A 10,133-nucleotide genomic window follows, 5' to 3' on the forward strand; every position below is an offset into this window, starting at 1 on the left:
AAGAGGAGGACATAGGGCTCCTTGCACCTGTGGCTGAGGGTTCTCTCCATCACATCAATCACGGCATTCATATAAGGTGATGAGAAAGAATAGGATTGTTTCCCTTTCTCCACTCCCTTCTCCTCCATCCAGCTCCTCGTCCATCTTCAAGCCCTTTTCCCAACTCTTTCCCTTCCCATGCCTCTCCTCTCCATCCCTTTGTCTTTCCCTGTTCCTCCCCCCCACTTCCTACATGTCTGCAGGATGCCTTGCCCAGACACAACAGAAGCTGAAGGGCAAGATTGGAACTCCTCTAGATGCAATCTCCATTTTGCTCAAGGATCATTAATTACCTTGATGATTAAATACAATTAAAGATCCATAAGACCTTTCTGATATCAAAGCCATTAGCAAGGGCAGCTTTTAGGAACCTTCACCGGCAATAAAACAAAAGGAGGAGACAGACCAGTAAATCAGGGAATCCCAATTAAAATCCGTGCTTAGCTCATTAACCTAATTATGCATTGTGTTGTGCTTGCCTGAGCTCCTCTGGGGGAAGCGGTGGGGGCAGCTGCCCATGTGTTAGCCCAGCTAGGATGCTTGTGCTGGATTGGAGAAAAAACATGGCATTTAAGGGGGGGATTTGTAGCTGTGCAAGCCAGACATATTTGTACTGAGCCCTGAAATGCAGTGGTGCAGCATGCACTTCCCCTAACGTCCTTACCGCAGCTCTGGGACCAAAGGACACCAGATGGCACCAGGATGTCCCCCTCACTTGGCTATGGGGGATCCAATGGCTGCAGCCACATGCATCTGCCCTGGGGTCTGATGTGAGCTCCCACAATAACCCTGGGGTTATTGGAGCAGGAGGGGCAGGAATGGAGCCCGGAGACCCCGTCCACCCCCAGAGCAAGGGAAGGGAGCAGAAACCTGCTGAATCCAGGTGACTCACAGACCTGCACCTTTTCCACACCAAAGTCTGAGGGTTGGATCCCGCAGTGCACAGCTGCATCCAGCGTGCCCAGCAGCCTACGTGTCAGTGCTCCAAGGGCCAGGAGGAAGAAGCAGGTCGCAGCATGTCCTGCCCAGAACCAGCCCAAGCTGTTCCAGCAAGTCAGAGCTCGATGGGCTCAGGGTGCGGCTCCTTGCATGGAGGAGAAGGAGAATGGGAGAATGCTGCAGCTCCTGGATCCCGTGGGAGAGAGCGGGGAAGGAGGCACGGAGCCCAGGGCAGCATGGAGACAGATAGAGGTGTGAGCAACCTGCTGGGGGTACAGCAGGACCTGGGTTGTAGGGGGCCAGGCGCTGTGCTGAACTCTAAGCACAGCACGTGGCCCAGCAGTGCCCCTTTTGGGGATGACACAACCCAGGGGGTCTTGGAAATCTAGGACTTGGAGGAGGTGGGGTCTGCCCTCCGCAATTCTAAGGATGGAAAAGCAGCAGCTTCAGCTCCTGCCGAAGTCGCAGGTCTTGCTTAGGGTGCAATTGCCTTGCTTTGGGGGCACAGGCATTGCCCCAACCCAACCCTGCTGCCATAAAGCTGTGGTCAGCCCTCACAGAAGAATTTAATCTAGCCCAAGATCAGCAGGCAGCCTTCTGCAGACATCCCAGCCCCGCTTGCTTTACACATTGACCATTCTTCAGCTGGTGCTCTGCTGCCAGGTAATTAAAATGGCTTCGCCCTGCAGCCCAACAGCTGCCTGCAGATAGCTTGCCTTCCTGCCCAAGGGACCCCTTACCTCATCGTCTGGTCCGGAGCACTCGTTAGCTGCAAGGCAAGTCTGAAGGATGCAAGGATTTCATGGAACAGAGCGAAGGCAGAATCTCAAATCTGCCTGCTTTTATCTGGTTTCCTAGAATGAGGACAATGGAAGGAAAAGGAATATGAGATAAGAGGGGAAACAAAAAACAAAACAAAACAAAAAAAAACCCAACAACACAGATCCTAAGCTAAAAGGATGTGGAAGAGCAAAGCATTTGCAATGGGAGAGGTTGGAGTATTTCTCAGTTATGCCGAGTGCATTGGGAGTATTCCCAGAGCAAACAGTGCAATTAGTTTGGATTTACACTGTGCCAGTGAGACGTCAGCCCCCCAGGCCCCGTGCAGGCTGGCCCATGAGCTGTTCCTTCCCTATGGGATGCAGGAGAGGCCACACTCACAGCTCTGAGATCACTGTAAACTTCCTCTCAGGCTCCTATTGCTGCCCCAGTCCTTCCCTTGGCACTGGGAGCAGCCGCAGGGATGGGATCAGGCTGGCCTTTCAGGTTGCCTTCAGCCCTGCAAAGCAGCAGCTATTCTCCAGTTCAGGGGTGTCATTTCCTTCTGATGAGCTGTTTCCTGAGGAAGGTGTCACACCCCTAAATGAAGCCCTTTCCTTTCCCTTTGGGGCATAACATTCCCATCCTCTTGAGTTGTTTCCATCACCTGTGGGCTGGATACTTACTGTGCTGTTGGTCTGCTGGTGGTTCAGCCCCAAGGATCTGTTCCTCCTGTCATGGTCTGAAAAAAAAAAAATCAAAGCCCCAAGGCTGCTGCCCCACCAGAACCAGGAAAACACTCCATTCTGAGACTTAAGGAAAGGTTTTTATCTGTGGGGTACCCAGGCAGGGCACAAGGCTGTGCCTTGAAGCTCTGTTCCCCTTGTTTGGATCAGACAGTCCGCTGAGCACGAGTCCTCCAGTGAAACGGCCATTTCTCAGTGCCCAGCCTTACTTCTAATTAGCAAGTCGATCTATTTCTACCCAACACCACACTGTGCCAGGAGGACATGTCCTGTGCTGCTCTCTGCATCCCCGTAACTGGGATCTCTCTTCCAAACTTTGTCTCCTTTCCCGTTTAGCACAGGCAGGAATCTGCTGCCAGACACAGCCCGTGGGGCTCCCACCCTTATCTGAAGGGTGACCCTCTGAACTCTCTGACACACACTAATAGGAGTTAATGACACTTATCTGGAGACTTATCTTTCTCTCCCTGCCTACCCCGCTGAAATATTCCTGTATCTCACAGCCAGAACCATTCGTGGCATCTGGATGACACGAGCACTCCTTCCCTGATGGGAGAAATGCAGTTCAGACAAACTAAGCAGCCCTCTTTGATCCCCTTCCCCTGGCTTCTTCTTTTTTCCTTTTTTAAAGATTTCATTTGCATTCATTCAGTACTCATCTGGTTATTTCTGGAAGCCTCTCCACTACTATTCTGGTCACTTTACACGGAACTGAGGATGGGACTTTTTGTCCTCTCTCTCTGTGCACTATTTATATCCTTCCATCTGTCTCCTTAGGTACTCAGGCATCCAGCTGTGTTGTATCTATCACCTTGGCAATAGCAACAAGTGAGGATGTTTCTTCACAGCTGCTCTAGAGCAGGGGTGGCAAACAAGGGACACCCCAACTGCTGTGCATTTTCCAGCCCTGCTGCCATACCAGCAGGTTGTGAAGCACCAAGGGCAGCCCCCTCTGGTTTCACCCCATCCCTTCGCAGAGATGTTCTCATTTCCCATGGATTCATTCTGTACTGCTTCTCCTTCCCTTACCTCTCGTTTACATGGTGGTCGGTGCAGTGATCCACAGCCACTGAGGGACCTGTGTTGGTACGTCCATTGCCACATCCCACCTGCAAGTCATAGAATCATATCTTAGAATGGCCTGGGTTGGAAAGGACCACAGTGATCATCTAGTTTCAACCCCCTGCTGTGTGCAGGGTCACCAACCAGCAGGCTGCTCAGAGCCACATCCAGCCTGGCCTTGAATGCCTCCAGGATGAGGCATCCAAGATCTCCTTTGGCAACTTGTGGCAACAGTTCTGCTTCTTCCTCTGTTTTGGCTGTACAGCTTGGGTCACCTGGATGCCACAAAGAGTTCCTGGCAGCAAGGTGCCTAGAACGTTTATCTACCCAAACAGTTTTCTGCAGGAACTGTGCCCATATTGTCGTGTCTGCTAAAAAATCTTGTAGTCTGCTTTGTGTTATTGCTCTTCTCCCCACTCCATCTGAAAAGAACATGCGTTCTCTTGAACAGCCTGAAGGGTAACTGTTAGCAAGTGGGAAGACACAAACAGCAGACGGAGGAGGAGGTGGGCATGGTGGGCAGGTGGAGGGTGGGAGCAGATCCGTCTGTCAGCTCCAAGAAGAGGATGGGGAGCACAGAGATGCACTGCACAGCCCCAAATAGCTCCCAACCAAGGGATGGAGAGGGATGGGATGCTGACAGCAGGCCCAGGTGAGGCGATACACCAGCAAGAAGGAACAGCTTGCTCTTTGGGCTCAAGAGCTCTTGGAGAGGTTGACCATGGAGATGACTGCGTGTTTCTGCTTGGAAACAAACTGACATTTAGAGAATTTACACAGAAACAAGATTTCAAAAGACAGCGTTGGCCTGGCTTTATCCTAAGAGTCCCATTGCCTTACAGCCAAAGCATTTGGTTTTGGTTGCAGCTCCGCTCAGGGTTGTGCTGTACTCCCTTTGGAAGAAGTGAGAATACAGAGGAAGTCGTTCTAAAATAATTCTGCAACTTCAAATGTGAATAATAAAAAGAGAACTTGATTTAAAGTGGGCAAAATGAACACCACAAAAAAAAAAGGAAACATTCTGTTCCAAGGTTAGCACAAACCATTTCAACCTTATCTCTGGACCTTTCTATTTTGTAAATTGAGTTTTGTCAAAATCAGCACGTTCCAGTGGATAGTTTTGGCTTGGACCAAATGGCACTTTCAGTCAGAACAACATGCTGCGTTGGGAAATTTTCCACTAGGTTTGGTTGCCCCTCCCATCATACTTTCCATTTTCGTGGCAACTTTGTCAGCCCCCCATTTCAGTTTGGACCTGATGTTCCAGGGGAGCAGCCAACCCCTGGAGCGGCCCAGGATGAATTGATGGGGTTCTCTATGCGAGGATGGAAATTTGGAGCCTGCTGCTCCCATCTGAGCACAGCTTGTTGTGTGCAGGAAGGAAGCAGGGAGCCCAGCATTGATGCAGTTACAACAGCAGTCAATGTAGTAGCTATGAAAGTCAATGAAATGCACCAATTAGGGCCAACTGAGCTATTTAACCCTCCATCTCTGGGCATGGTTTCTCCACTCTGAGGATGGAAATGGCATGTTGACTCCTGCCTTGCCCCCATCTTGTTGCCTGTTAATAGATCTTTATAGGGAAGCAATTGGTTTTTGGTTCTGGCTTGTCTGTATCATAAACCTAGACACTGGAAACAGTGGGATTTAGAGGCAGTACGTGACTGAAGCGTGCCATCAAGATTCAAGCCTTGTAGCTGCCCACAGCTCCCGTCACAGTTGCTGATACTCTTTAGAGCCTTCCTGCTCTAACACCCCCAGCCTGGGGAAAGAAACAGTGATACTAAACCTCCTCTATTTGCATGCTGAACCCCCAGCCCAGCCTGCACAGCAGCAACCCAGCGTAGGACTTGCTGACACATCCGTGGGACTGTGGGTGATGCTGAGATGCCTGGAGGATGCTCGTGCAGGGTCAACTCTGTGCCATAAGGATCTCCCATTAGTCACTCAGAGCACTTCAACCCACCTCTTCAAGGGCATTCAGATCAAATTCCCCTGCATGCTCCATCCCAGCCCAGGTCCACCCTGGGGCTACCTGCAAGCACAAAGCCACCTTGTCTATGGAAGGGACAATAAAGCATGAGAAAGTCCCTAGTTTTTCTTCCCAGAAGTTTTCTGGCCTCTCCCATTGCACTACAATCACTAAGAACATAAAACTCAGAAGTCAGAGTCCACAGTTACCTCTGCTTTCTCCAGAATAGGTGAGCTTTGTCCTGGAGAGATGGGACCAAATGGAGATGCGATGCAGCCCCTGTGCTGTAAGCCCCTCCCTGCAGGAAGGATCCTCTTTTGGCCCAAGTCCCTTTGAACTGCTGCTTCTCCTGCCCTGAGCATGGGTATAACTGTGTTGGTCTCCCTTAACCCCACCAGCAAACAAGCTGCTGCCCCACACCTCCCAAAGAGGCAAGGAGTTTGACCCCCCATGGGGGGCCTGACCCTCACTCCTACTGATGCTGTGATTGAGGTCAGCATAGGCTGCCTATGGGTGGTCCTGTCGCTTGTTTGCAGCCGTGAGGCTCACAAAACCCATCTCCCCACAGCCACTGCTGGCTTTGAGCCCAAGGGTCCCCATCCTCAAGCCGTGTTTTGGTAACTTCAGCCTAGCTGTTAACGTGGATCGTGTTTAGCTTCTCTTCCAGGCTCTGTCAGTAGGTTTGCTTCTTCATCACCCCATGCCTCAGTTTCCCCAGCCATAAAGATAAGGGCAACCTTTTCTATTTAGGGCTGCAAGGCATCACCACAATGCCTGCATGCTGCTTCCTTAGGTGAGAATCATCACCCCAATATGCAGAGCCCCACATCTAACCCAAGCCATACCGGTGTGATTGCCTGGGTGGCCTTGGGCACATTTCTTTGTCATTCAGCACCTCTGATTTCTCCATCCCTGAAAGCAGAGGTAATAATACTTACCTGCCTCTGGGATGTGTGAGGATTAATTAGTTACCTTCTGAAAAGCCCTTTGAAGACTCAGCGCTTTCCATAAACACGCAGACCAACTCCTGCAGGCGGGTGCAGGTAGGACTGAGGCAGGGTGCCCATGTGCTGCAGAGATCACCAAGCTGGAAGAGGAGAGGAATACGTAAAGTGAATTTCCTGCACAGAGCTTTGATAAGAAAGCTGAGCAGCAGGCTGAAAGTCAGGCTGGAGCACTGTGTGTTGTAGATGTTCTTTCCAGACTTGAGATTTCTGAGTCTTTTCCACTCTCATGGAGAAAAACCACTAAAGGAAGAGGAAACCCATTATGAGAGAGCACACATAGCACAAAGCGTGCCCAGCCCTGGTGTTTGGTGGGTGCCATGCCACGTTGGTGGCCAAGATTACTCCTGGTTGCCAGTTCTGGTGGGGTAGGAGCCATCAGAACTTCTGTTTTCCTTCTGGTCACAAAACAATGCTAATTGTTTCTATCTTTGGACAAATTATAGCAGCACAGAGCATGGCATTCCCACTTGAAATAGTAGAAAAATGTTTCTCTTAACTTAAGGAGCTCATGAATCTGCCAGCAATGCACGACAGACCCCAAGGACAAGACAAGAAGAAAGCAAAGACCGCAGCCAGAAAGCTGTGACTGGTTAGCAAGTCTTTAAACTACAGGAAAATGAGAATCTTCATCTTCTCCACAAAAATCCCAGGCTTGGTCACCACCGATGTGGTTTGGCGTGAGGCTGTCACCACATCTTGGGCATCAGAGCAAAGAGTCTGCCTCTATTGGTAATTCCCTGGGAGCCCAAGGATAGAAAGGCCTTGAATTGAGTCAGGACAGAGGGAATGAGGGCGGTGAGGCTGGCAGGGGCAGCAGCTCCTCATCACACCTGAGTCAGCAGAGTTTCGGCTTTGTCGCGTTCCCATCGGGATGAAGGTTGAGTCACTGCAGCCGAGCCCTGAATGCTCCCGTTTCCTATTCGTGCTCTGTGCTGGCAGCCTGGGGAGGGAAGGATTGGATGTATTCTTCCTGTGTTTTATTTTTGTTTTTACTGAATCTCTTCAGACTCGAGTTCCTTCGTTTCGGAAATGAGGCTCGTTATGGGTTGCTATCTTGATCCCCTCTTCACAGCTCTTCATTAAGTCTCTCCTCAGCACCTGGGGAGCTCTAATAGGGAGAATATTTAGCCCTGGACTAGGGCTTTTTGAGCAACATCCAAAGTAATGCAGAAATCCAAGGGAGAGTCAAAGCAGAAAAAGTATTCACATACGCAGGGCATGGTGAGGATTGGTTGATGGTTGGACTAGATGACCTTGGTGGTCCAGCCTTAATGAACCCATCTGTCTGGGGCTCACCCTATCAGCAAAAGGTCTCAGGACATTCCCAGCTGAATTACCTCCCCCTTACTCTGTGTCTCTTTCCCATCCGTCCACATTTTATTTTCCTGTACTGCTTTTTCCTGCCCTCCCTCCCCACCCAAGCTCTGAATTAACACTGGCTATGAATCCAGCCCCATCTCAAGCCATCAAACACGCCTGGGTACTTTCCCTCTTGCTTATAGAGATACAGCACACAAGAGGACTTCTGGTTTTTTCCCCTCTCACTCATGAGCAGAGAGATGACTCTGTGTGACACAGGGTTTTGAGGTATTGCTCTTTGGCCACCTACCTTCTTTTCCTAGTGCAGAACTGTGGTCCTAGGTGCATTCAAGATGAACGAGTGGCTAGGAAATGCACAGGCACTGGGTTGTGATGGTGTTGGGAAGATACAAGAAGGATGGAAAAAAAAAATGGGCAGAGATGAAACGTGGAGAAGACAAATTGAGGAAATAAGCTCTGCAGAGCAGCTTGAGGGGCTCCTTGTGATGGAGACCAGCTGGCATGCAGGAAGGAAACTGCTGTGATAAGTCACATAAAGCCACAAGGGAAAGGAGATGGGAGTCCTGAAGCCACGCACTGGAAGCACGCACAGTGGGAAAAGAACTGAGGAAAGAGCTGGAGCAAGGTCCAGCCCAAAGGCCTGGAGGGACAGGGTGCACAGTGAGCAGCCAAGTGCTGGGGCACAGCAGGCAGAGGCAGCCTGGTGCTCAGGTGTGGGAACCAGCAGCCTCACCAGGGATTAGCTGACGTGCCAGCGGGGCGGGATGCTGGGAGCAGACTGCTCCACCATGACTGAGAGCCTTTGTGCTTTGTTGCTGAGCACGGGATTTCGTGGCTTTATTGCAGGAAGGCCTTTCCCAGTGCTGTGTCAGCACTCGCAGCCAGAGCCCTGCTCTGCCAGCCTCCCTGCTCCTGCCACAGGGCATGTTCCCCTCCCCTTGACTTGAGGGTGAAGCAAAGCAGCTGTGCTAAAGTCAGGAGAGAAGAAGCAGCAATGAGGGAATGCCAGGAGCAAAGAGGCATGGCTGTTCCCTTCCCACTCTTCAGGTTCACAGCCCTTCTAAAAAGCTGGAACTGGGCTGTTTGCAAGGTGGAAGCGCAGACAGCAAGAGGTAGTAGTCTGGTGTTCAGCTCTGCTGTTTGATCTGTGGCTGCTCTCACCCTGTCATCTGCTTTTCTTTCATCTCTCTCTGTGAAGAACACCTAGGACAATCATGGCTTTGGTCTCAGTGAGGGCCTTTGTGATGGCTCAATGAGCAGAATTCCCAAACCTTCACAGAACGAGGGCAGCATCCATGGAGCAGACCCTCTAGGAAGGGTCTTTCATTCAAGCGGACCCCGAGGCTGCTTTGCATTCTATTTCTCCAAAGAGGAAATGCTGCATGGGCAGGAGAAGGCAACCCTTCTTTATCCCAAAGCACCTCCCCATCCTGTCCCAGCAGACAGCCAAAGGGCTGGCTAGAAAGCTCACACAGTACAATCCATTGACTGGTCCTCAGATAGGAATATTCTCACTGCTACAACGCATTGGTGCTAGATAAGAACCAGTGACCTAGAGTACAAAGCCCTGCATTTCCTATTTACAAACCAGCACTTATTTTTTTTTGAGGGGAGGGAGGAGGGCAGAGGTTTGGATGAGAGCCAGCTGGGCCATTGTAGGGCTGCTACCTCCTGTCAGAGCTCATCAAGCTCTTGGCTGGGGGAAGGGATGCTTGCAGTTCATGCAACACAGTGCCACCTCCAACTTCCACATGCAGCATTGCCACCCTGCAGCTGCCTTCTTATCTGCAGCCCCCTCCCCTGTGTTCTGGGAGGGCAGCCCTCCCCTCCTATTCCCTTTGAGAGTCACCGGGGGCTAAGGTGAATCAGTGCATGACAAAGACTTCCAGTAAAAGTGTGCTGCTGCAGGAAGCAGAGGCCATGAGTCAAAGGCAGCACTCCTTCCCAATGGGCTGCAGGCACTGACTAAGCAGGGTGAGGCAAGCACTGCTCTGAGTGCCTGGCAATCCATACCAACTCCCTCCTTGGTAAGAAGCAAGGTATTAACCTCAACACCTCAGCCAAGCACCACTTCAAACCTTTGCATCCTGCCACCTGAAATTCCCCTCCCAGGATTTGGGATCCTCTTTCCCATGTCTCACCCTGCTTAACACACCTGTGGTGTTCCCTTGGGCTGCTGGAGGCTGATTGCATTCTGCCCTGGGAAGGCTTCATTTCAAACCTTGATCTCCATGTAAAAATAGGAAGGGGTTGAAATAGGAATTCAGAAATACCAGAAGGAGTAAAAAA

General features: G+C 50.8%; 1 long non-coding RNA gene across 2 annotated transcripts in view; it reads right to left on the reverse strand.

Annotated features, from left to right (window-relative positions):
* Window positions 1-203: 203 nt before the first annotated feature.
* The window catches only part of LOC109371014, a 10,237-nt gene continuing 307 nt past the window's right edge, over window positions 204-10,133 (reverse strand). Inside the window, exons 2-6 of one of the 2 annotated variants that reach the window (XR_004162027.1) lie at window positions 6,490-6,604; window positions 3,513-3,592; window positions 2,424-2,479; window positions 1,719-1,832; window positions 204-1,123 (exon numbers count right to left, since the gene is read on the reverse strand). This is a non-coding gene — a long non-coding RNA (uncharacterized LOC109371014). Of the gene's footprint in view, window positions 1,833-2,423; window positions 2,480-3,512; window positions 3,593-6,489; window positions 6,605-10,133 lie in introns of both variants that reach the window. The other variant, XR_004162026.1, reaches the window with a different exon arrangement.

Source organism: Meleagris gallopavo, chromosome 26 (assembly GCF_000146605.3).
Source record: "Meleagris gallopavo isolate NT-WF06-2002-E0010 breed Aviagen turkey brand Nicholas breeding stock chromosome 26, Turkey_5.1, whole genome shotgun sequence".
Lineage (NCBI taxonomy): Eukaryota > Metazoa > Chordata > Aves > Galliformes > Phasianidae > Meleagris > Meleagris gallopavo.